Source organism: Leptodactylus fuscus, chromosome 1, assembly GCF_031893055.1.
Source record: "Leptodactylus fuscus isolate aLepFus1 chromosome 1, aLepFus1.hap2, whole genome shotgun sequence".
NCBI classification, from domain to species: Eukaryota; Metazoa; Chordata; class Amphibia; order Anura; family Leptodactylidae; genus Leptodactylus; species Leptodactylus fuscus.
Genome location: NC_134265.1, coordinates 129,523,338 through 129,546,420, shown reverse-complemented (window position 1 = coordinate 129,546,420; position 23,083 = coordinate 129,523,338). Strand labels below are relative to the sequence as shown.

The 23,083-nt window shown below is 44.8% G+C and overlaps 2 long non-coding RNA genes and 4 other non-coding genes across 9 annotated transcripts; 3 read left to right on the top strand and 3 right to left on the bottom strand.

Annotated features, from left to right (window-relative positions):
* Positions 1–2,077: 2,077 nt before the first annotated feature.
* Positions 2,078–16,031, bottom strand: LOC142194107 (uncharacterized). 3 transcript variants are annotated; one of them, XR_012715012.1, is made up of 6 exons: positions 15,841–16,031; positions 15,444–15,489; positions 12,187–12,269; positions 11,537–11,575; positions 10,793–10,862; positions 2,078–2,212 (listed from the first exon to the last, which is right to left on the bottom strand). It is a non-coding gene; the product is annotated as an uncharacterized LOC142194107 (long non-coding RNA). The 3 variants fall into 3 exon arrangements; XR_012715013.1 differs by having other exon boundaries at positions 15,794–15,865; XR_012715011.1 differs by lacking the exon at positions 15,841–16,031 and having other exon boundaries at positions 15,444–15,563.
* Positions 10,937–11,081, bottom strand: LOC142191002 (small nucleolar RNA SNORA79). The gene has a single exon (XR_012714622.1). It is a non-coding gene; the product is annotated as a small nucleolar RNA SNORA79 (small nucleolar RNA).
* Positions 12,944–13,018, bottom strand: LOC142191005 (small nucleolar RNA SNORD126). The gene has a single exon (XR_012714625.1). It is a non-coding gene; the product is annotated as a small nucleolar RNA SNORD126 (small nucleolar RNA).
* A 73-nt stretch (positions 16,032–16,104) lies between the features above and the next one.
* LOC142194114 (uncharacterized) lies at positions 16,105–22,950 on the top strand. Of its 2 annotated transcripts, none has more exons than XR_012715014.1 (5): positions 16,105–16,195; positions 19,519–19,601; positions 20,267–20,305; positions 21,130–21,199; positions 22,824–22,950. It is a non-coding gene; the product is annotated as an uncharacterized LOC142194114 (long non-coding RNA). The 2 variants fall into 2 exon arrangements; XR_012715015.1 differs by lacking the exon at positions 16,105–16,195 and adding an exon at positions 16,207–16,256.
* On the top strand, positions 18,761–18,835 carry LOC142191008 (small nucleolar RNA SNORD126). Its single transcript, XR_012714627.1, has one exon. It is a non-coding gene; the product is annotated as a small nucleolar RNA SNORD126 (small nucleolar RNA).
* LOC142191001 (small nucleolar RNA SNORA79) lies at positions 20,911–21,055 on the top strand. The gene has a single exon (XR_012714621.1). It is a non-coding gene; the product is annotated as a small nucleolar RNA SNORA79 (small nucleolar RNA).
* Positions 22,951–23,083: the final 133 nt, after the last annotated feature.

Sequence of the window (23,083 nt, the reverse complement as noted above, 5' to 3'; positions counted from 1 at the left end):
GAGGATCTGCGGCACCGTCCACCACACTACTCCACTGTCTTCACAGGAGCATGCGCACCTTACACACAGACGTGTTGCCAGCAGACCACCATTTTGCGCCTATAGCTTACACAGCAACACCCAACCCACTGGCTCCAGGCCGCAACACTCCCCGACGCCACTCTCACCTTCCTGCTGATCAATCCACCGGCCTACACAGCAACACCCAACCCACTGGCTCCAGGCCGCAGCACTCCCCGACGCCACTCTCACCTTCCTGCTGATCAATCCACCGGCCTACACAGCAACACCCAACCCACTGGCTCCAGGCCGCAGCACTCCCCGACGCCACTCTCACCTCCCTGTTTGCTGTTGATGATCTATCCACCGGCCCGACACTGGCAAGTGGCCATACCATTCTTGCATTGCCAGGACCTCTGGCCTATATACTACGCTGGACTGACACCTTACGCTCCATAATCTTCCCCATCTCCCTCCGTACCCTGTCTATCTACTTAGCCTCCTCCAAACACCTCACTGACGTGCACTGCACTTCACCCTGTTAGTATGGCCCATGCCGCTGATGTTCCTATGCCAACCGCCCGCCAGAGCTGCCGCTTATTGCCATAGCACCGCTGACTTCATTTCTACTGGCTGGGCTCCGTTGCCAGCACACGCCGTTCCATTGCGGCGCTTTCGCTGTAGCAGGTGCCCGGGAGCCGCACGAACCACATGGCCTGCTTAACCCCCGTGATGTCCCCCATTGCTGCCCACATTCCCTCCTCCGCCGCCTTCTCTCACCTGTACTGCACCTCCGGTCTGTCCCCCGCTGTACGTAGGCATCCTCCTCCTGATCTCCGCCGGCTACACTGAGCTACGCTGCCGCCGGCAGGTTACTATAGCAACCACCGGGTGTCCCACGCCTGACACTCAGCTGCCTCTGTCCAGACTGCTGCAGGCTATGCTACATAGCCTGCAATAGCACTGGCACAATTACGCAATGCATTGCAATACATTAGTATTGCAATGCATTGCATTATATTAACTTGAAATACCTCTGTTTCAAACACAGTATGTACACTTTCCACCACCGACGTATACCAGGTGAAAAAAAATATTTTACATGCAAAAAATCTCACGTATTCTCTAACTTACTACAAAAACAACATATCAACTTACATTTCATATCCCAGACCTTTTACACACTATTAAAACCTTGCCCGCGATTGCATTTACACACTTCTGCAATCACCGCAGATGAAGTCGCAGGTATCAGCACATACAGTGTATATGTATATATATATATATCTATCTCTATTTTGTGTAGTCTGTACCATTTTATATTAATAAAAATTTATATTTTTGATTATATAGTGTGTTTTTTGTTTATATACCTTTAAATATGTGTGGTATGAATTTCTCACATCTTGGCGTTTAGAATGATATTGCAGACAGATTTCTTGAGCATGCACTGTAGTGAACAGTTTGAATTTGTGCAATTATTGCTTGTAATCAGTTTGCTGCAAAGTTGCATGAAGTAGTTATTGAAATATCCAGTGGTTTTATATGCAGAATTCTGTGCAATCTCTAAAGGTAGGTTTTTTTTATCACTCAGATTGCTATGAGCAGTACAGATTTTTACCATATGAACAGCAAAATATTGCTTGTCCTCTATCAGTTTGTGAGTACAAGCTCTGCTGCTTGCCTGCATTTGTAATTCTGTTCCTGGACCTCATATTGGTCACTTAGGCTTTTTGCTATACAGTTACTCCTGGAGAAATACATACAAATGCAAGATATACTACAGCCAGTGTTACCAGTCGAAAAACCTGCCAAGACATGTTTGAAGTCTTATAGAGTCAGAACAGCCCAGAAAGCCCCTGCATATATTTCTACTTTCAGGAAAACTCAGGTACTCTTTAGTGTGCTAGATGACAGCCCATAGTAAAGTTTTTGTTTTGATTCCCCCCCCCCCCCCCCCCACCCAGCAGAGCAAATGACTTTAGGTTTAGGTTAAAACACAACACAGCATGATCTGAGTTAAACAGCACTGTATGAATGACGACTTTCACATTTTGTCGTTTGTAAAACACTAATTCATCTTTATTGAATGTCAATTTTTATGTCCATTTCATTAAAACCACATTTCAACCCTACAGCCAACCACCTTGTCATTTTAACATCTCTTCATCTAGGATCCCTGCAGAGTCCAGCCCAAGGTTTTCAGTAGCACCTAAAAAAAAAAAACAAAAAAAAAAAAAACTGATTAATATCACCACTAGACAGTAAAGAGAATGCGTACATGTTACATTTTAAACTCATTTTTAGAGATATTTAGAGCCCCCCCAAAAATTGAATCTATTCTCAGTCACACAAACTTGCACCAAGAACTGCCACAACAAGCCAATATGTTTACAATGTAAGGTCCCACCATTGCCAATAAAATAAAAATCTGCAGATTTAGATGTGTTTTGAGCAAAACCCAAAAGTGGTTTAAAAAAGGTAATATATGATGGAGGTACTTGCACCGCAACCCCCGTTCCCTCTGCTAAATTTGCATCATGTGCCAAAAATTCCTGTGATGCGCCACCATTGTCTCAATAAGAGGGGATTTGTCTGCTTATGTTATCCCATTATGTTTTATGCCAAATATTTGTCTCATTGTTACAGACTGAGCTTCTAGAAACACTCCATATGTTTGAAGGTCTGTATGACATTTATAAATGTATCTAAAATATAATTTTACATTGTACCATATTATTATAATATAAAATATGTAAAGATCAACAGTATTGATAAGTGTGCGCCAATGGGTTTAAAATTGCATCCATGCCACATTCTTTAGGAAAACCCAAGCATGTCTACACCATTCAAGTTTAGATAATGGCTTGCAGTTCTACATGTAAAAAACCTGTAGGATTTTACATGGGTAGCTATTGGTTGTTCAAGAGCAAGGAAGGGCATTTTCAGGTCCTTATCAGGTTAATGTTTACATGGTGCAAGTGGTTGTCTAAACTTTAGAGAGCATATAAGCCAGTCTTCTGTAAAGCTCCCTAGAGAAGTTAATATTTTACTTAATGGTCAGGAATAGAGATGAGCGAACAGTGTTCTATCGAACTCATGTTCGATCGGATATTAGGCTGTTCGGCATGTTCGAATCGAATACCGCGTGGTAAAGTGCGCCATTACTCGATTCCCCTCCCACCTTCCCTGGCGCCTTTTTTGCTCCAATAACAGCGCAGGGTAGGTGGGACAGGAACTACGACACAGGTGACGTTGAAAAAAGTAGGCAAAACCCATTGTCTGCCGAAAACATGTGACCTCTAATTTAAAAGAACAGCGCCGCCCAGGTTCGCGTCATTCTGAGCTTGCAATTCACCGGGGACGGAGGTTTCCGTCCAGTTAGCTAGGGCTTAGATTCTGGGTAGGCAGGGACAGGCTAGGATAGGAAGGAGAAGACAACCACAACAGCTCTTGTAAGAGCTAAATTCCAGGGAGAAGCTTGTCAGTGTAACGTGGCACTGACGGGCTCAATCGCCGCAACCCAGCTTTCCCAGGATCCTGAATGGAATACACTGTCAGTGTATTCCCGTATACCCGATATATACCCCCGATACCCGTTCCAACGGTGTGCCCCCCCACCTTCACCCCAGAAATACCCTGCAAGTCCCCTAGCAATAGAATTGGGGCTATATACACCCACTATTTTTGCTACTGCCATATAGTGCCATTGTCTCACTGGGAATTCAAAGAATATATTGGGCTTACATATAACTTCAATTCCAGGGAGAAGCTTGTCAGTGTAACGTGGCACTGACGGGCTCAATCGCCGCAACCCAGCTTTCCCAGGATCCTGAATGGAACACACTGACAGTGTATTCCTGTATACCCCATATATACACCCCAAATCACCGTTCCAACGGTGTGCCCCCCCACCTTCACCTCAGAAATACCCTGCAAGTCCCCTAGCAATAGAATTGGGGCTATATACACCCACAATTTTTGCTACTGGTATATAGTGCCATTGTCTGACTGGGAATTCAAACAATATATTGGGGTTACGTGCACCCACAATTTTTACTACTGGTATATAGTGCCATTGTCTGACTGGGAATTCAAACAATATATTGGGGTTACATGCACCCACAATTTTTACTACTGGTATATAGTGCCATTGTCTGACTGGGAATTCAAAGAATATATTGGGGTTACGTGCACCCACAATTTTTACTACTGGTATACAGTGCCATTGTCTGACTGGGAATTCAAAGAATATATTGGGGTTATAAATACCCTCATTTCTTGCTACTGGTATATAGTGCCATTGTCTGACTGGGAATTCAAAGAATATATTGGGGTTACGTGCACCCACAATTTTTACTACTGGTATACAGTGCCAGTTTCTGACTGGGAATTCAAAGAATATATTGGGGTTATAAATACCCTCATTTCTTGCTACTGGTATATAGTGCCATTGTCTGACTGGGAATTCAAAGAATATATTGGGGTTACGTGCACCCACAATTTTTACTACTGGTATACAGTGCCATTGTCTGACTGGGAATTCAAAGAATATATTGGGGTTATAAATACCCTCATTTCTTGCTACTGGTATATAGTGCCATTGTCTGACTGGGAATTCAAAGAATATATTGGGGTTACGTGCACCCACAATTTTTACTACTGGTATACAGTGCCAGTTTCTGACTGGGAATTCAAAGAATATATTGGGGTTATAAATACCCTCATTTCTTGCTACTGGTATATAGTGCCATTGTCTGACTGGGAATTCAAAGAATATATTGGGGTTATAAATACCCTCATTTCTTGCTACTGGTATATAGTGCCATTGTCTGACTGGGAATTCAAAGAATATATTGGGGTTACGTGCACCCACAATTTTTACTACTGGTATACAGTGCCATTGTCTGACTGGGAATTCAAAGAATATATTGGGGTTATAAATACCCTCATTTCTTGCTACTGGTATATAGTGCCATTGTCTGACTGGGAATTCAAAGAATATATTGGGGTTACGTGCACCCACAATTTTTACTACTGGTATACAGTGCCAGTTTCTGACTGGGAATTCAAAGAATATATTGGGGTTACGTGCACCCACAATTTTTACTACTGGTATATAGTGCCATTGTCTGACTGGGAATTCAAAGAATATATTGGGGTTACGTGCACCCACAATTTTTACTACTGGTATACAGTGCCAGTTTCTGACTGGGAATTCAAAGAATATATTGGGGTTATAAATACCCTCATTTCTTGCTACTGGTATATAGTGCCATTGTCTGACTGGGAATTCAAAGAATATATTGGGGTTACGTGCACCCACAATTTTTACTACTGGTATATAGTGCCATTGTCTGACTGGGAATTCAAAGAATATATTGGGGTTACGTGCACCCACAATTTTTACTACTGGTATATAGTGCCATTGTCTGACTGGGAATTCAAAGAATATATTGGGGTTACGTGCACCCACAATTTTTACTACTGGTATACAGTGCCAGTTTCTGACTGGGAATTCAAAGAATATATTGGGGTTATAAATACCCTCATTTCTTGCTACTGGTATATAGTGCCATTGTCTGACTGGGAATTCAAAGAATATATTGGGGTTACGTGCACCCACAATTTTTACTACTGGTATACAGTGCCATTGTCTGACTGGGAATTCAAAGAATATATTGGGGTTATAAATACCCTCATTTCTTGCTACTGGTATATAGTGCCATTGTCTGACTGGGAATTCAAAGAATATATTGGGGTTACGTGCACCCACAATTTTTACTACTGGTATATAGTGCCATTGTCTGACTGGGAATTCAAAGAATATATTGGGGGTTATAAATACCCTCATTTCTTGCTACTGCCATATAGTGCCAGTTTCTGACTGGTAATTCAAAGAATATATTGGGGTTACGTGCACCCACAATTTTTACTACTGGTATACAGTGCCATTGTCTGACTGGGAATTCAAAGAATATATTGGGGTTATAAATACCCTCATTTCTTGCTACTGCCATATAGTGCCAGTTTCTGACTGGTAATTCAAAGAATATATTGGGGTTACGTGCACCCACAATTTTTGCTACTGGTATATAGTGCCAATTTCTAACTGGGAATTCAAAATGCGCAAGGCTCCCGGAAAGGGACGTGGACGAGGTCGGGGGAATGGTTCTGGGGAGCAAGGTAGCAGTGAAGCCACAGGGCGTCCCGTGCCTACTCCTGTGGGGCAGCAAGCATTGCGCCACTCCACAGTGCCAGGGTTGCTTGCCACATTAACTAAACTGCAGGGTACAAACCTTAGTAGGCCCGAGAACCAGGAACAGGTCTTGCAATGGCTGTCAGAGAACGCTTACAGCACATTGTCCAGCAGCCAGTCAGACTCTGCCTCCTCTCCTCCTATTACCCAACAGTCTTGTCCTCCTTCCTCCCAAAATTCCCAAGCTTCACAGAACAATAACCCCAAATGTCCCTGCTCCCCAGAGCTGTTCTCCGCTCCTTTCATTGTCCCTCAACCTGCCTCTCCACGTCACGATTCCACGAACCTAACAGAGGAGCATCTGTGTCCAGATGCTCAAACACTAGAGTCTCCTCCATCTCCGTTCGATTTGGTGGTGGATGACCAGCAACCCACCCTCATCGACGATGATGTGACGCAGTTGCCGTCAGGGCATCCAGTTGACCGGCGCATTGTGCGGGAGGAGGAGATGAGACAGGAGTTGGAAGAGGAAGTGGTGGATGATGAGGACACTGACCCGACCTGGACAGGGGGGATGTCAAGCGGGGAAAGTAGTGTGGATGTTGAGGCAAGTGCAGCACCAAAAAGGGTAGCTAGAGGCAGAGGCAGAGGTCAGCAGCTTAGGCGAAGCCAGGCCACACCCGGAATCTCCCAAGATGTTCCAGTTCGTACCCAGCCCCGAAAAACTCCCACCTCGAGGGCACGTTTCTCGAAGGTGTGGAGTTTTTTCAAGGAATGCGCCGAGGACAGATATAGTGTTGTCTGCACAATTTGCCTCTCGAAATTGATTAGGGGCTCTGAGAAGAGCAACCTGTCCACCACTTCAATGCGCCGTCATTTGGAATCCAAGCACTGGAATCAGTGGCAGGCAGCAACGGCAGGACAAAGGCCGCCTGCCGTTCACGCCACTGCCACTGCCTCTGCCACTGCTGACTGTGCTGGCGATGCACTCCAGAGGACGAGCCAGGACACCACTTCATCTGCCTCCGCCACTTTGTTGACTTCTCCCTCATCCTCCCCTGTTCCTGTCTTATCTCCTTCTCCTGCACCATCAAAGGCACCATCAGGCGCTTCTTTACAACAACCCACCATCTCTCAGACATTGGAGCGGCGGCAGAAATACACTGCTAACCACCCACACGCGCAAGCCTTGAACGCCAACATCGCTAAACTGCTGGCCCAGGAGATGTTGGCGTTCCGGCTTGTTGAAACTCCCGCCTTCCTGGACCTGATGGCAACTGCGGCACCTCGCTATGCCGTCCCTAGCCGTCACTACTTCTCCCGGTGTGCCGTCCCCGCCTTGCACCAGCACGTGTCACTCAACATCAGGCGGGCCCTTAGTTCCGCGCTTTGCACAAAGGTCCACTTGACCACCGACGCGTGGACAAGTGCATGCGGACAGGGACGCTACATTTCACTGACGGCACACTGGGTGAATGTAGTTGAGGCTGGGACTGCTTCCCAAACTGGCCCGGTGTACCTCGTCTCCCCGCCTAACATTCCTGGCAGGGACACGAGAAGAACACCCCCCTCCTCCTCCTCTACCGCCTCCTCCTCCGCCACCGCCTCCTCCTCCGCCACCGCCTCCTCCTCCGCCACCGCCTCCTCCTCCGCTGTTAGATTGACCCCAGCTACGAGTTGGAAACGTTGCAGCACTGGCGTTGGTAGACGTCAGCAGGCTGTGCTGAAGCTGATCAGCTTGGGGGACAGACAGCACACTGCCTCCGAGGTGAGGGATGCCCTCCTCGATGAGACGGCAATATGGTTTGAGCCGCTGCACCTGGGCCCAGGCATGGTAGTTTGTGATAACGGCCGGAACCTGGTAGCAGCTCTGGAGCTTGCCGGACTCCAACATGTTCCATGCCTGGCCCACGTCTTCAACCTAGTGGTACAATCCCGCTCTTGTGTGTTCTGAGAGAATCCCTGATTGACATCAGGGATAACTCAGATCACACAGAGGAGTTAGGGATAGCATCCGATCCGTCACAGCTGGAGAGTAGGTCCACACATCTGTCCGCTTCACTGCGTTTAATGGAGGAGGAAGAGTTGTCCGATGATGTGATGGTGATACAGGAGGCTTCCGGGCAACTTCGAATCGTCCCATTGTTGCAGCGCGGATGGGTAGACATGGAGGATGAGGAGGAAATGGAGATTGAACTTTCCGGTGGGGCCAGAGGAGTCATGCCAACTAACACTGTGGCAGACATGGCTGAGTTCATGTTGGGGTGCTTTACAACCGACAAGCGTATTGTCAAAATCATGGAGGACAACCAGTACTGGATCTTTGCTATCCTTGACCCCCGGTATAAAAACAACATCTCGTCTTTTATTCCGGTAGAGGGGAGGGCCAATCGCATCAATGCTTGCCACAGGCAATTGGTGCAGAATATGATGGAGATGTTTCCAGCATGTGACGTTGGCGGCAGGGAGGGCAGTTCCTCCAGTAGGCAACCAAGTTCTCACCGGTCCACACAAACGAGGGGCACACTGTCTAAGGTCTGGGACACCTTGATGGCACCCCCTCGCCAAAGTGCCGCCACGGAGGGTCCTAGTGTCACCAGGCGTGAGAAGTATAGGCGCATGTTGCGGGAATACCTTTCCGACCACAGCCCTGTCCTCTCCGACCCCTCTGCGCCCTACACGTATTGGGTGTCGAAGTTGGACCTGTGGCTTGAACTTGCCCTATATGCCTTGGAGGTGCTGTCCTGTCCTGCCGCCAGCGTCCTATCTGAGAGGGTGTTCAGTGCAGCCGGTGGCATCATCACTGACAAGCGCACCCGTCTGTCAGCTGAGAGTGCCGACCGGCTCACTTTGATAAAAATGAACCACCACTGGATAGAGCCTTCATTTTTGGGCCCACCTGTGTAAAGCACCCCAACATGAAACTCCATGTCTGTACTCAACCTCTCCAATTCCTCCGCATCCTCATACTCATCCACCATAAGCGTTGCACAATTCTGCTAATACAAGGCTCCCTCCACCCTGATTTCCCCCCAACTCTGCTGGTTAGAGGCTCCCTCCACCCTGCTTTCCCACAACTCTGCTGGTTAGAGGCTCCCTCCACCCTGATTTCCACCAACTCTGCTGGTTAGAGGCTCCCTCCACCATGAATTGGTCCAAACTGGGGTTTTTAGAGGCTCCCTCCACCATGAATTGGTCCAAACTGGGGTTTTTAGAGGCTCCCTCCACCATGAATTGGTCCAAACTGGGGGTTTTTAGAGGCTCCCTCCACCATGAATTTGCCCAAACTGGGCTGTTTAGAGGCTCCCTCCACCATGAATTGGTCCAAACTGGGGTTTTTAGAGGCTCCCTCCACCATGAATTGGTCCAAACTGGGGTTTTTAGAGGCTCCCTCCACCATGAATTGGTCCAAACTGGGGTTTTTAGAGGCTCCCTCCACCATGAATTGGTCCAAACTGGGGTTTTTAGAGGCTCCCTCCACCATGAATTGGTCCAAACTGGGGTTTTTAGAGGCTCCCTCCACCATGAATTGGTCCAAACTGGGGTTTTTAGAGGCTCCCTCCACCATGAATTGGTCCAAACTGGGGTTTTTAGAGGCTCCCTCCACCATGAATTGGTCCAAACTGGGGTTTTTAGAGGCTCCCTCCACCATGAATTGGTCCAAACTGGGGTTTTTAGAGGCTCCCTCCACCATGAATTGGTCCAAACTGGGGTTTTTAGAGGCTCCCTCCACCATGAATTTGCCCAAACTCTGCTGGTTAGAGGCTCAATCCACCCTGATTTTCAAAACAAATGTTGGTGCCAACCTCAACTTACTACAAGGGCCAAATTCACTGCTGGTGACAAGCTCTCCTCACTGCAAGTGCCAAATACACATGTTTCAAGGTGTTTTCCTACTGTCAGAGAGGTGGTATTGAGTGTGTAAAGTGTGTAGTTGTTAGGCTGTGATGTTGGGGTAATAGAGGGTCTTTGGTGTGTTAGATGCCCCCAGACATGCTTCCCCTGCTGTCCCAGTGTCATTCCAGAGGTGTTGGCATCATTTCCTGGGTTGTCTTAGTGGACTTGGTGACCCTCCAGACACGGATTTGGGTTTCCCCCTTAACGAGTATCTGTTCCCCATAGACTATAATGGGGTTTGAAACCCGTTCGAACACACGAACATTGAGCGGCTGTTCGAATCGAATTTCGAACCTCGAACATTTTAGTGTTCGCTCATCTCTAGTCAGGAAAACTCAAACAAGACAAGATTATAAATATTTCTGACTTAAATGGTCACCAAGTTGTCAAGCCTCTTGACTTGTACAGTTAAATAAAACATAACCAAAGTGCTTTGTTCATATCACTTATGTCCTGCATGGTTTCTGGGAGAGACTATGAAGCAGATGTACAGCACTTAGCATCTACTGGACAGTCTAGAGAGAAATGCAAGCTGTCTACAGAGTGAAAAAGTGCTAAAAAGGAAGGAACACAAGTCAGTGTCACTGCCCAACCGGAGAGATTATGGAAAAGTGGTTAAAGGGCAACTATTCTTTAAATATTAATATGTAAATGCAACAACACTAACAAGTCCAGAGACTTTCCATCTCTACATACCTTAACACAGATGTAATGCATGACAGCATCAACTTCAAGTTCTCAGAAGGCCAGCTACGTTTCATAAAGCCTGTAACAAGAAGACTGCTTAGAAGTGACCTCTTCCCACAGTTGGCATACATCTAGTACCAAGACATCTTTAGGTTTTGTCTTGCCCCGCAAAATTCAGAAGTGAGTAGAGGCAGCCAACCCACCATCACACACTGCTGAGTGAAAAAGGCAACTGTAATCTACGACAGCCTAAAATCTCAGAGTCCATAACTTGGGGCTCAGAAAGGAACAGCTGTCGAATTGAGGGAGCCATGTTCTCAAGGCATTAGCTACTTTATGAGAGCTCGTTACAATTCTGCATAATCTGCAGGCAGCATGTTATACATCAGGAATAGTTTTTTAGGAAAGGATTCATTTATAATTCATTTCTTCCTTTGTTTCTGAGTTTAGGAGTAACTGAGTCCAGCAGGTGGATCCAACTGGGATTAAAAGCTCTGCAGGAACATTCACTGTTCAGATCGCCCACTGGACTTCAGAGCTGAGTGCTGAAATAAATGTATAAATTACAAGTTATAATGAATCTTATAAAACAATACAAGACTCTGCTCAGCTCCTAGTATACAACTTGCTGCCTGCAGGTTACATGGCATTCTCATGGTGTCAGACTCCCTTTAAACACTAGCACACAGGTCTGTCTGCTACATTTGACGGTTGTTGACATTAAGTAGCATTGTCACTACAAATTAAACTTACCTTTTTAGAGATATTCGAGCCATGGTTTACCAGGAACACCTAAAAATAAATAAATAAATAAATAGAACGATTAGTGTACTGATCAAAAAATTTCAGAAGAAAAATAAAACCCAAAGTGCTGCTCAGAGCATACAACATAATCATAGATCTCAGGTGAAACACGGACTATGCTAACTCATCACAGCGCACTTCAGCTCTGATGCACATGCCAGTACGTGTACATGCATCTAGGATACAGTAGGGGACCAATCTGTTAAAAATATCTCTGTAGGCTGATGGCTCCGCTTTTGTTCAAATGTGATTCTATATTTTTGGACCACAGCTCCTTAGGATTAAGACTTTTAAATACAGTGTCCTGTTTTACAGCCATTTAGTTGTCTCATGTAGACCTACAAAGCAGGGCTGTGGAGTCAGTACATTAAGACACTGGCTCCTATTAGCCCAACTCCTTCATAAATGGCTGATGTCAGGGTCAGAAGATTTAAAGCTTCCAAGTCAGTAATATATAGTTAGTAATTTAAGCCAATTCCAGAGGACTTTCCCCAATGCTACAGCCTTGCAGACCGAGTCTTGCTTGAAAGAGGTGGAGTTACCAAATACTCTGCTTCAAATATCATTTACATATCAGTATTATAGCTACATCGATTTACCTGTATTCAATCTGTACATGCAGAGGTCACCTTTGGCAGTAGGTCCTTGCATCTTGCAGCGTTTCTCGTCTTTGGTCATGCATCTGGAGATAATGGACACAAGTTAGCTTTCTATACAGTTGTCCAAAAGACAACCCAGTTATTGCTATAGAGCATATTAGGGAAAAGTAAAGCTTTAGAGGACCCTTTACACATAGGAAGTGTACCTCTAGGGGGCTGTACACTTGTGTATTCAGTAGATCTGTTTAATAGTAAGGCTTTGTTCCCACAGAGTAACGTGGCGCTCAATCTGACACGTAAACACGTGTCAGAGTGAGCACTTCAAAACAGAATCCCATTGACTTCAATGGGTTCAGTCTAACGCGTGTAACACATTGAAATCAATGGGTTAAAAATCCTCCCATAGATTTCAGTGTGTAGCGCGCGTAAGCCAAAACCCATTGAAGTCAATGGGATACTGTTTTGAAGCGCTCACTGACACGTGTCTACATGTCAGATTGAGCGCCAAGTTACTCCATGGGAACGGGGCCTAAAATAGATACAAATCCATCAATTGTTACAATAAAAATCGATTTAGTTAAACAGAGCCATGAATAGTGGAATGTAGAGATGGGTAAACCTCAAGATTAGTTTTGACAAATATTTGTGAGGTTGACTGTCTATGCAATATGTTTTCGCTTTCTATATTTAAAAGTCTGCACATGTTAAACCAAAAAAAAAAAATGAATGGCCTCTCTAATTCACAAAAATGGACATAAGCCTGCTCAGGGCATGAACATAATCATGGTTTTTCAGGTGAAACACGGACTATGCAAACTCATCACAGCAGGCTTTTGATAACATTAAGGGGGAGTTAGAGTTTTTTGGTCAGGGTTTTGAAATCCATGGGAGCCGCACAGGAAGTTTTTCTGGGAGCCATTTCTTCCGGCTCCTGGAAAAAAGTAGTGAGGTGTTCATTCTTCAGGATGAGTCGCCTGCCTCGCGATTCGGCCTGAAGAAACACCCTCTTCCGGATTAGGTCCATTCATTGAGCCTAATCCGGAAGAGGGTGCGCATCTGGATGCCAGAGGGCGCCTCAGATTCCGATCCAAAAAACTCTGTGTGAAATTAGCCTAACAGGGATTGACAGTGGCCTGAAGCAGAGGCTTTACTACTACCGTATTTTTCAGACTATAAGACACATTTTTCCCAAAAAAATTTCTACTCCTCCATCTCCCTCCCTCCCCCCCCCCCCCCCAGATTAGCAGCATCGCTCCAGCCGCTGCTGGCTTCCTGGAGGGCAGGAGCGTAGCGATGTCGCAGACCCCCACACCTGTGCCAGCGTCTAACCCTCCCCGGCATCTGCCTTTCTATTACAGCGGATGTCGGGTCTATATTGGCAGCCCCTTCCCCCCAAAGTGTAATTATAATAATTTACGGGTGACTGTAGGAGGATTATACTGTGTGGGAGCACGTGAAAAATGGCTGAGAATGGGCGGAGTCAACATAAAAGTAGGCGGAGCTAAATTGGCCACGGCGCACATTTTGTCCCTCTTTCAACTTTTCAAAAGTTGGGAGGTATGCACTCAGGAGGACAGGCAGCAACCAACGGTTGTTTAATATGGCACCCGCCATATTGCTGCCTGTCCTCATGAGCCCTGAGTGCCGGGTTGGCCCGTCACGTTCCTCAGCACCAATCTGTGTGTGGGAGAGGGGGTGACTAAGGAAGGATTATTATACTATCTATACACTAGATTAGCGTTTTCTTGTTTACTACTGGTGGTACTGTTTGGCCATCAGGTCGCCCATCATTGATGAAGCCTTGCCCAGCTCACTAGCTGTTCCACTCAGCAGCTTCCAAGGCTTAGAGGGAACATTGGCCCAAACTGCAGTTTATGTCACATGTATGACACTGGTGTACCCGGGATAACATACGTAATGTCATATGTGGTATAAACTGATATTAGGGTACAGCCAGACACAGAAGGGAAGAAGGGTTATTGGGTTTTTGGAGCACGGACAGTTTGGGTTTTGGACACCATGACACTTTTGCAGAGCTGAATCGCGAGTAAAGTGGAATCCACTGATATGAGACTGAGATTATTTTGGAAGCTACACCCTTGAAGGATTTACCCAGGGGTACAGAGCATTTTTAACCCCACAAGAGTTGCTATAACTTATTATGCATGAATGAATAAGAGGCAGATTGTGAGAGGTGAAAATGACAATTTTTCCAGGAATACATAATTTCAATGCGTAATATGTTGTACCCGACTTGTATCAGAGATGAACGCTCTAAAAGCTGTTGTGCCCGGGATACCCGCTTACCAGTTATTGGAGTGTGTATCTCTGCTGACATAAGCTGGGCACAACATGTTGTGCACTGAAACGGCAAATCTCTGGAAAAATTTTCATTTCTAACTTTTCATATCAGTTGCGATTTCATTTCTGGAAACTAGTTTAATACAACTTTAGCGGTGCCTGAATACCCTTTTTAAAGGCTATTCACGCAAATGTGGGGCTCATCAGCTTAATTTTGCTGATACAGCCCCTTTATGTATTCAGCTTACATTGGAAAGAGTGGGCAGTTCTTATATGGAACATGTGACTGCCTGCTTACTAGTAAAAACTACATTTCCCAGGTATACCTTTGGGGTGCCATTACTCCTAAAAAAATCATACACTCACTGCACATGATCCGTCTATTAGGACACACACGCATGTTATGTAGCCCTGAGCCAATAAGCAGTTATCGGAAAATTAAATATACAGACTGGGCACATGCATCCTGAATGAAGATTGACTGCTAATCATATCTACTGAGAACAATGCTCAAATGGTTGAAAGATGGTGGGGGCGTTCATTGGGCTTTCTATAATACACACTTTTGCTAATTGCTTTCAATAGGCAATTGATATTGGTCATTCTTATATATGAAATGATTGATGTGGGAATAAAATTAATTGATTTGTCTCATTCTCTGCACTGGTAGCATCTCATCTATAACCTAGCAGCAATTTGAGCATCTAAGACATAAGGTTTAATACATTACTTTTAGGAAGTTGTTACAGGAGGTACAGGTTAATAACCACATGCAGTTCAAGGATAAAACAAAAAAGCCAAGTCTTACACCCCAAGAATACCAGAAAAGGGGAGCCAAGCCTAGTTATACAACAAAGTAGATATTTATAGCCTGTCCTTTTATATACTGGGCATGAGCTAGTGTACACAATATTACACCAGGCTTAGACAGTTATATATTGTCATAGATCTCTTACCCTCAAGGTCTGGAGTCCCGGAGACTTCTTAGAGCTTCAGAGTCACCTAGTAAAAGGAAAAAATAAAGTGAATTAATGCATAGCACAAAGCAATACCCACACACCAGAGGAAAGCTACACCAAATCTATAAAACACTGCTACAGGAGCCGTCACATGTGAATACAGCTACAGCGTGAGGTACAACCACGTGCTCGTCACACCCAAAATGGCGGCACCGTGTTCAATGACCTTGGCAAATCAAACCCTCCTGCTTAAGCATTGTATACACAAGTGACAAGTACAAGACAGCTCTAAATAAATGAAACCAAGCCAAACCCAGCACCAATACCACCAGCGGCCTCTCACCTACCTCCACTGATACACTGATGTAAATAACGACCCTGTGCGTGTTCTCACCTTTATATGGTAGATGCTAAATCCTAGTGGGCTAAAGAACCTCCAGTGACGTCATGACCATGTGATCAGACTGGTGTGGGCGGAGCTAATCAGGACAGTGCCGAGTTACACAGGAAGAGGAACCTGCAGTGAACGGAGACTGGAAGGTAAGATGGAGAGAAGAGACAGCGTGTGTGAGCAGGAGGGATCAGGCTGTGTGTGAGCATGATAGGGGGGTTTGTAAGTGGTATAAGAGCCGGGGGTGATCAGGAGAAAGCTGAAGGACCTTGTGTGAGATCAGATGTCACGTGACTAGGTGGGCGTGTCTTAGTATCCCGTGCAATGCTGGAAGAGAAGGACAGATGTGTCGTCTAAGGTACTGAGCGGGATATGAGTAGTGCAAGGCCTGTGAATACAGCTCTGTAGCTGTCACTACTGTAAGACATGTATATGCTGCTTTGGATGTGACTAGTGTATGACATGTAAATACTGCTCTGGATATGACTAGTGTAAAACATGTATATGCTGTTTTGGAAGTGACCAGCAGTATAAGGTGTGTGTGTGTCAACAGTAACCTAGGGGCAGCGATGGAAGGGGAACGTTATATTGAGGACAGAGATGAGGGGGACATGAAACTGGGGCCACGTGGAGGGGGAGCATGAAACGGGGGGGGGGGCAGATAAAAGTGGATATGAAACTGGAGGAGAGATGGAGGGGTAGAGGAAACTGGGGACAAATGGAGGGGGATATGAAACTGGGGGAGAAATGGAGGAGGGACATGAAACTGGGGGGTAGATGAAGGGGGACACTGAAACTGGGGACAGCTGGAGGGGGCATTAAACCGTGGAGGTAGCTGGAGGAGACCTGTCTGCCTCTAATTGCCCCCAGTTTAATTTCACCGTCCAGCTACCCCTACGCTTTAATGTCTGATTTTAGCTGTCCAAGTTTAATCTCCCCTTCTAGTTGCCCCCAGTTTAATGTCCCACTTCAGCTGCCATTAATTTATTGCCCCCTCCAACTACCCCTACTGTTAATGTCCCCCTCCAGCTGCTCCAGTTTCATGTCCCCTCTAGTTTCCCTCAGGTTAAACTGGGGCACCAGGAAAGGGACTTAATACTGTGGGGCAGTTGGAGGGGACATTATAATGTGGGAACATATAATGTATGGGTAACTGTAGGAGGATTATACTGTGTGGGGGCACATGTAAAGATGATTGGGAGTGGGCAGGGTCAACTTAAAGTGGGCGGAGCTAAATTTGCCGCAGCACGCTATGCGCACCACACATTTTGGCCCTCTTTCTGTTCTTCAAATGTTGGGAGGTATGGTTTAGGGGCTACTGGGCACTTATGCTCATTGCTTAGAGGTTTCTTTACTTACCTGTAGTGATGTCACTGAAGTTCTCCTTCATCTACTTCAATACTCGGCCTGTATTGCTTCTCCGGGTGTTCTGTGCAACCCTGTAAAGAGAAGGCTGCGTGATCTCACAAGAACTCCTGAGATCACGCTGTAGAAGCAGCTCCGACATTGTCCTCTGCTAATTGGACAGTGTAGACTGACATAGCTGCTGTCTTTAGTGTCAGAACCGCCCTTCTGACACTGACCGGCTTAATTAACATACAGGGCACCAGAACTAACGGGGCTCAGAGCTCCACAAGGAGGGGGACTACAGAGATAATAAAGTGCCCCAGAGTCTGTGCAGCTGTGCCTGTAATATGGTGTAGAAAACTGCACAGGCTTGGAGTGGTGAAAGGTCTTCTAAGTGAATACAGAGACAAATATAGTGTAAGTTTAGGCAGATTGATAAGATAAAGGGTGGAGGTTTATCCTTAGGGAGTTGTGCTGTAAGGCCGGGTTCACACGGGGTTTTATGTGCCAGATTTTGACGTAGAATCTGCATCAGAATCTGGTTCCAAAGCTCCTCCCATTGCAATCAATGGGTTCCTTTTTCTGTGAGTGGTTTGTTGCCGCTCCTGGAAAAAAGAAGCAACATGCTCTTTCATCAGGCAGAATCTGCGACTGGACGTCCGCCTGAAGACCCTCCTGTCTAGGCCAATTCATTTGGGCCTAATCCGGAGCGGAATGCTGCGACTGGATGCAGATGCACTGCACTGGCATCCATGCAGAATCTGCGGTGACCTCCGCGTCAAATTTCTGACCATAAAACCCCGTCTGAACTCAGCCTTATAGATGCCTCATTGTAAATGGAGCCCATGTGTGACCAGTTCTCCATGGGGATGCTGGCAGTCCCATAGAACTGAATGACTCCCAGCCTGATCACTAGGGGACCTGGTGTCTGTAGCTGCACAACCCCTTTAAAATGTATGATAAAGCTTCTAAGTCACATGCACTATTCACTTATGAGAAGCTGCTTATAACTGGAGGTATGCTTTTATACTTGGCACATGTTGTGATGCATTTCACTTGTATGGTGATGACCAGTGAACCAAAGACTTAGTACACATTGGTGACAAACTATAGCTCTGACGCAGCCAGTATGGGTGGTGACCCCCCAACCCCTGGCTATGAAAAACTTTGTTCATTTGAATTTAGGGCTCCTTCACATCTGCGTCCGGTCTCCGTTCTGCAGGTTTCCGTTTCCTGCACAAAACAGAGCAGGAGACGGAAACCTGCAGGAGTCTTTCTCACCCATTCATTTGAATGGGTTTGAAAGATGTCCGGCCATGAGCGGCGTTGAGCGTTTTATGCTCTCCGCCGCGAAACCGTTTTTAATCCGGACACAGAGTCGGACATGCAGTACTCTGTGTCCAGTTTTTAAAAAAACGGTTTCGCGGTGGAGAGCATAAAACGCTCACCGCGGACTGATCTGACTGCATGCAGAAGACGGAAACCACAGTACGGAGACCGAACGCTAGTGTGAACCTAGCGTCAGTAGTAAAGCCTCTGCTTCAGGCCACTGTGAATCCCTGTTAATGTTATCAAAGGCCTGCTGTGATGAGTTTGCATAGTCCGTGTTTCACCTGAAAAACCATGATTATGTTCATGCCCTGAGCAGGCTTATCATGTCCATTTTTGTGAATTAGAGAGGCCATTCATTTTTTTTGGTTTAACATGTGCAGACTTTTAAATATAGAAAGCTAAAACATATTGCATAGATACCAGTCAACCTCACAAATATTTGTCAAAACTAATCTTGAGGTTTACCCATCTCTACATTCCACTATTCATGGCTCTGTTTAACTAAATCGATTGTTTTTTTATAGTAACAATTGATGGATTTGTATCTGTTATAGGCCCCGTTCCCATGGAGTAACGCGGCGCTCAATCTGACATGTAAACACGTGTCAGAGTGAGCGCTTCAAAACAGTATCCCATTGACTTCAATGGGTTTCGGCTAACACGTGCTACACACTGAAATCTATGGGAGGATTTTGAACCCATTGATTTCAATGTGTTACGCGCGTTAAACGGAACCCATTGAAGTCACTGGGATTCTGTTTTGAAGCGCTCACTCTGACACATGTTTAAGTGTCAGATTGAACGCCACGTTACTCTGTGGGAACAAGGCCTTACTATTAAACAGATCTACTGAATAGACAAGTGTACAGCCCCCCAGAGGTACACTTCCTATGTGTAGAGGGTCCTCTAAAGCTTTACTTTTCCCTAATATACTCTATAGCAATAACTGGGTTGTCTTTTGGACAACTTTATAGAAAGCTAACTTGTGTCCATTATCTCCAGATGCATGACCAAAGACAACAAACGCTGCAAGATGCAAGGACCTACTGCCAAAGGTGACCTCTGCATGTACAGATTGAATACAGGTAAATCGATGTAGCTATAATACTGATATGTAAGTGATATTTGAAGCAGAGTATTTGGTAACTCCACCTCTGTTCAAGCAAGACTCGGTCTGCAAGGCTGTAGCATTGGGGAAAGTCCTCTGGAATTGGCTTAAATTACTAACTATATATTACTGACTTGGAAGCTTTAAATCTTCTGACCCTGACATCAGCCATTTATGAAGGAGTTGGGCTAATAGGAGCCAGTGTCTTAATGTACTGACTCCACAGCCCTGCTTTGTAGGTCTACATGAGACAACTAAATGGCTGTAAAACAGGACACTGTATTTAAAAGTCTTAATCCTAAGGAGCTGTGGTCCAAAAATATAGAATCACATTTGAACAAAAGCGGAGCCATCAGCCTACAGAGATATTTGATTGTTTGGGTTGGGCAGTATTAGTAGTGAGTGAATTGAAAACCATATTTTGTAAATGCATGACAGAGCGGTCCCCTACTGTATCCTAGATGCATGTACACCTACTGGCATGTGCATCAGAGCTGAAGTGCGCTGTGATGAGTTAGCATAGTCCGTGTTTCACCTGAGATCTATGATTATGTTGTATGCTCTGAGCTGCACTTCGGGTTTTTATTTTTCTTCTGAAATTTTTTGATCAGTACACTAATCGTTCTGTTTATTTATTTTTAGGTGTTTCTGGTAAACCATGGCCTGAATATCTCTAAAAAGGTAAGTTTAATTTGTAGTGACAATGGTACTTAATGTCAACAACCGTCAAATGTAGCAGACAGACCTGTGTGCTAGTGTTTAAAGGGAGTCTGACACCATGAGAATGCCATGTAACCTGCAGGCAGCAAGTTGTATACCAGGAGCTGAGCAGAGTCTTGTATTGTTTTATAAGATTCATTATAACTTCGGTGGGATATCGTCACTCTATAGGGAGAGACCACCATATAGGTGTGTGGAGTCTTATTAAGCCATTAGCTCTCCACTGTGCAAGGGATCATGGGAAGAATATAATTACATCATGGAAGACAGATTTGCATATTATTCTCATTATAACTTGTCATTTATACAATTATTTCAGTGCTCAGCTCTGAAGTCCAGTGGGCGATCTGAACAGTGAATGTTCCTGCAGAGCTTTTAATCCCAGTTGGATCCACCTGCTGGACTCAGTTACTCCTAAACTCAGAAACAAAGGAAGAAATGAATTATAAATTAATCCTTTCCCAAAAAACTATTCCTGATGTATAACATGCTGCCTGCAGATTATGCAGAATTGTAACGAGCTCTCATAAAGTAGCTAATGCCTTGAGAACATGGCTCCCTCAATTCGACAGCTGTTCCTTTCTGAGCCCCAAGTTATGGACTCTGAGATTTTAGGCTGTCGTAGATTAAAGTTGCCTTTTTCACTCAGCAGTGTGTGATGGTGGGTTGGCTGCCTCTACTCACTTCTGAATTTTGCGGGGCAAGACAAAACCTAAAGATGTCTTGGTACTAGATGTATGCCAACTGTGGGAAGAGGTCACTTCTAAGCAGTCTTCTTGTTACAGGCTTTATGAAACGTAGCTGGCCTTCTGAGAACTTGAAGTTGATGCTGTCATGTATTACATCTGTGTTAAGGTATGTAGAGATGGAAAGTCTCTGGACTTGTTAGTGTTGTTGCATTTACATATTAATATTTAAAGACTAGTTGCCCTTTAACCACTTTTCCATAATCTCTCTGGTTGGGCAGTGACACTTTGACTTGTGTTCTTTCCTTTTTAGCACTTTTTCACTCTGTAGACAGCTTGCATTTCTCTCTAGACTGTCCAGTAGATGCGAAGTGCTGTACATCTGCTTCATAGTCTCTCCCAGAAACCATGCAGGGCATAAGTGGGCTGCTTTAGGAGTTATATGTGTGGCTGGGGCGACTGGTCTGAAGCTCTGTTATCCACTGGTGTAGGGTGGCCGGCTTCCTTCCCTGTTGGTGTGGCGTTAGGCCAGTATCCTCAGGGGGGGTTGGCACTCTCACCAACTTTATCATATTGGATCTCAGAGTCAAAGCATTCAGAACCAGTGTCCCCTGACATGCCAACATACGATATATAGGGAGTGAGGGTATTAGTATATAGGGACGAACAACAGTCTATGGTCCCCTATGATACCTATCTCCCTAGTGTACATACCATTATAGGTACACAATAATATTGGCTTAATGAACGTCAGTTTGGCCGATCCTATCTAGCGTTTTACCTTTTATACTTACAGTTGGTTTTTAACTGATTTAAATAAAGGTGAAGTTTTATTTTTCTTTTCTTTTGTTTATACCCTATCTTTGGGATTTCGGTCCTTTCAGTGAATCAGGGCATAAATGACATGAACAAAGCACTTTGGTTATGTTTTATTTAACTGTACAAGTCAAGAGGCTTGACAACTTGGTGACCATTTAAGTCAGAAATATTTATAATACTTGTCTTGTTTCTGAGTTTTCCTGACCATTAAGTAAAATATTAACTGATCTAGGGAGCTTTACAGAAGACTGGCTTATACACTCTCTAAAGTTTAGGCAACCACTTGCACCATGTAAACATTAAACTACCTTAACCTTTGGATAAGGACCCAAAAAGTGTCTTCCTTGCTCTTGAAACTAAGAACAAATAGGTACCCATGTAAAATCCTACAGGATTTTTACATGCAGAACTGCAAGCAATTATCTAAACTTGCATGGTGTAGACATGCTTGGGTTTTCATAAAGAATGTGGCATTGCTACAATTTTAAACACATTTATCAATACTGTCGATCTTTTGCACACTTTTGAATCTGTCATACAGACCTTCAAAAAATATGTTTGTAGAAGCTCAAATTCTGTCACAATGAGACATATGTATGGCATAAAACATAATGGGATAGCATAAGCAGACAAATCCCCTCTTACTGAGACAAATGTGGCGCACCACAGGAAGTTATTGGCACATGAAGTAAATTTAGCAGAGGGAATGGGGGGGGGGTGCAAATGCCTCCATCATATATTCCACTTTATTACACCAGTTCTGGGTTTGGCTCAAAACATCTAAATCTGGCAAAAAAAAATCTGCAATGGTTGAGGCCTTACACTGTAAACATAGAGGCTTGTTGTGTGTGAGAATAGATTACATTTTTGAGGGGCTCCAAATATCTCTAAAATGAGTTTAAAATGTAACATGTACATACACTTTAATGTCTAGTGGTGATATTACCGTAATCAGTTTTTGATTGTTTTTCTAGGCTCTACTGAAAAGCTTGGGCTGGACTCTGCAGGGATCCTAGGTGAAGAGATGTTAAAATGACAAGGTGGTTGGCTGTAGGGTTGAAATGTGGTTTTAATGAAATGGTCATAAAAATTGACATTCAATAAAGATGAATTTTTTTTAGAGTTTTACAAATGACAAAATGTGAAAGGTGTCGTCATTCATACAGTGCTGTTTAACTCAGATCATGCTGTGTTGTGTCTTAACCTAAACCTAAAGTTATTAGCTGTGCTGTAT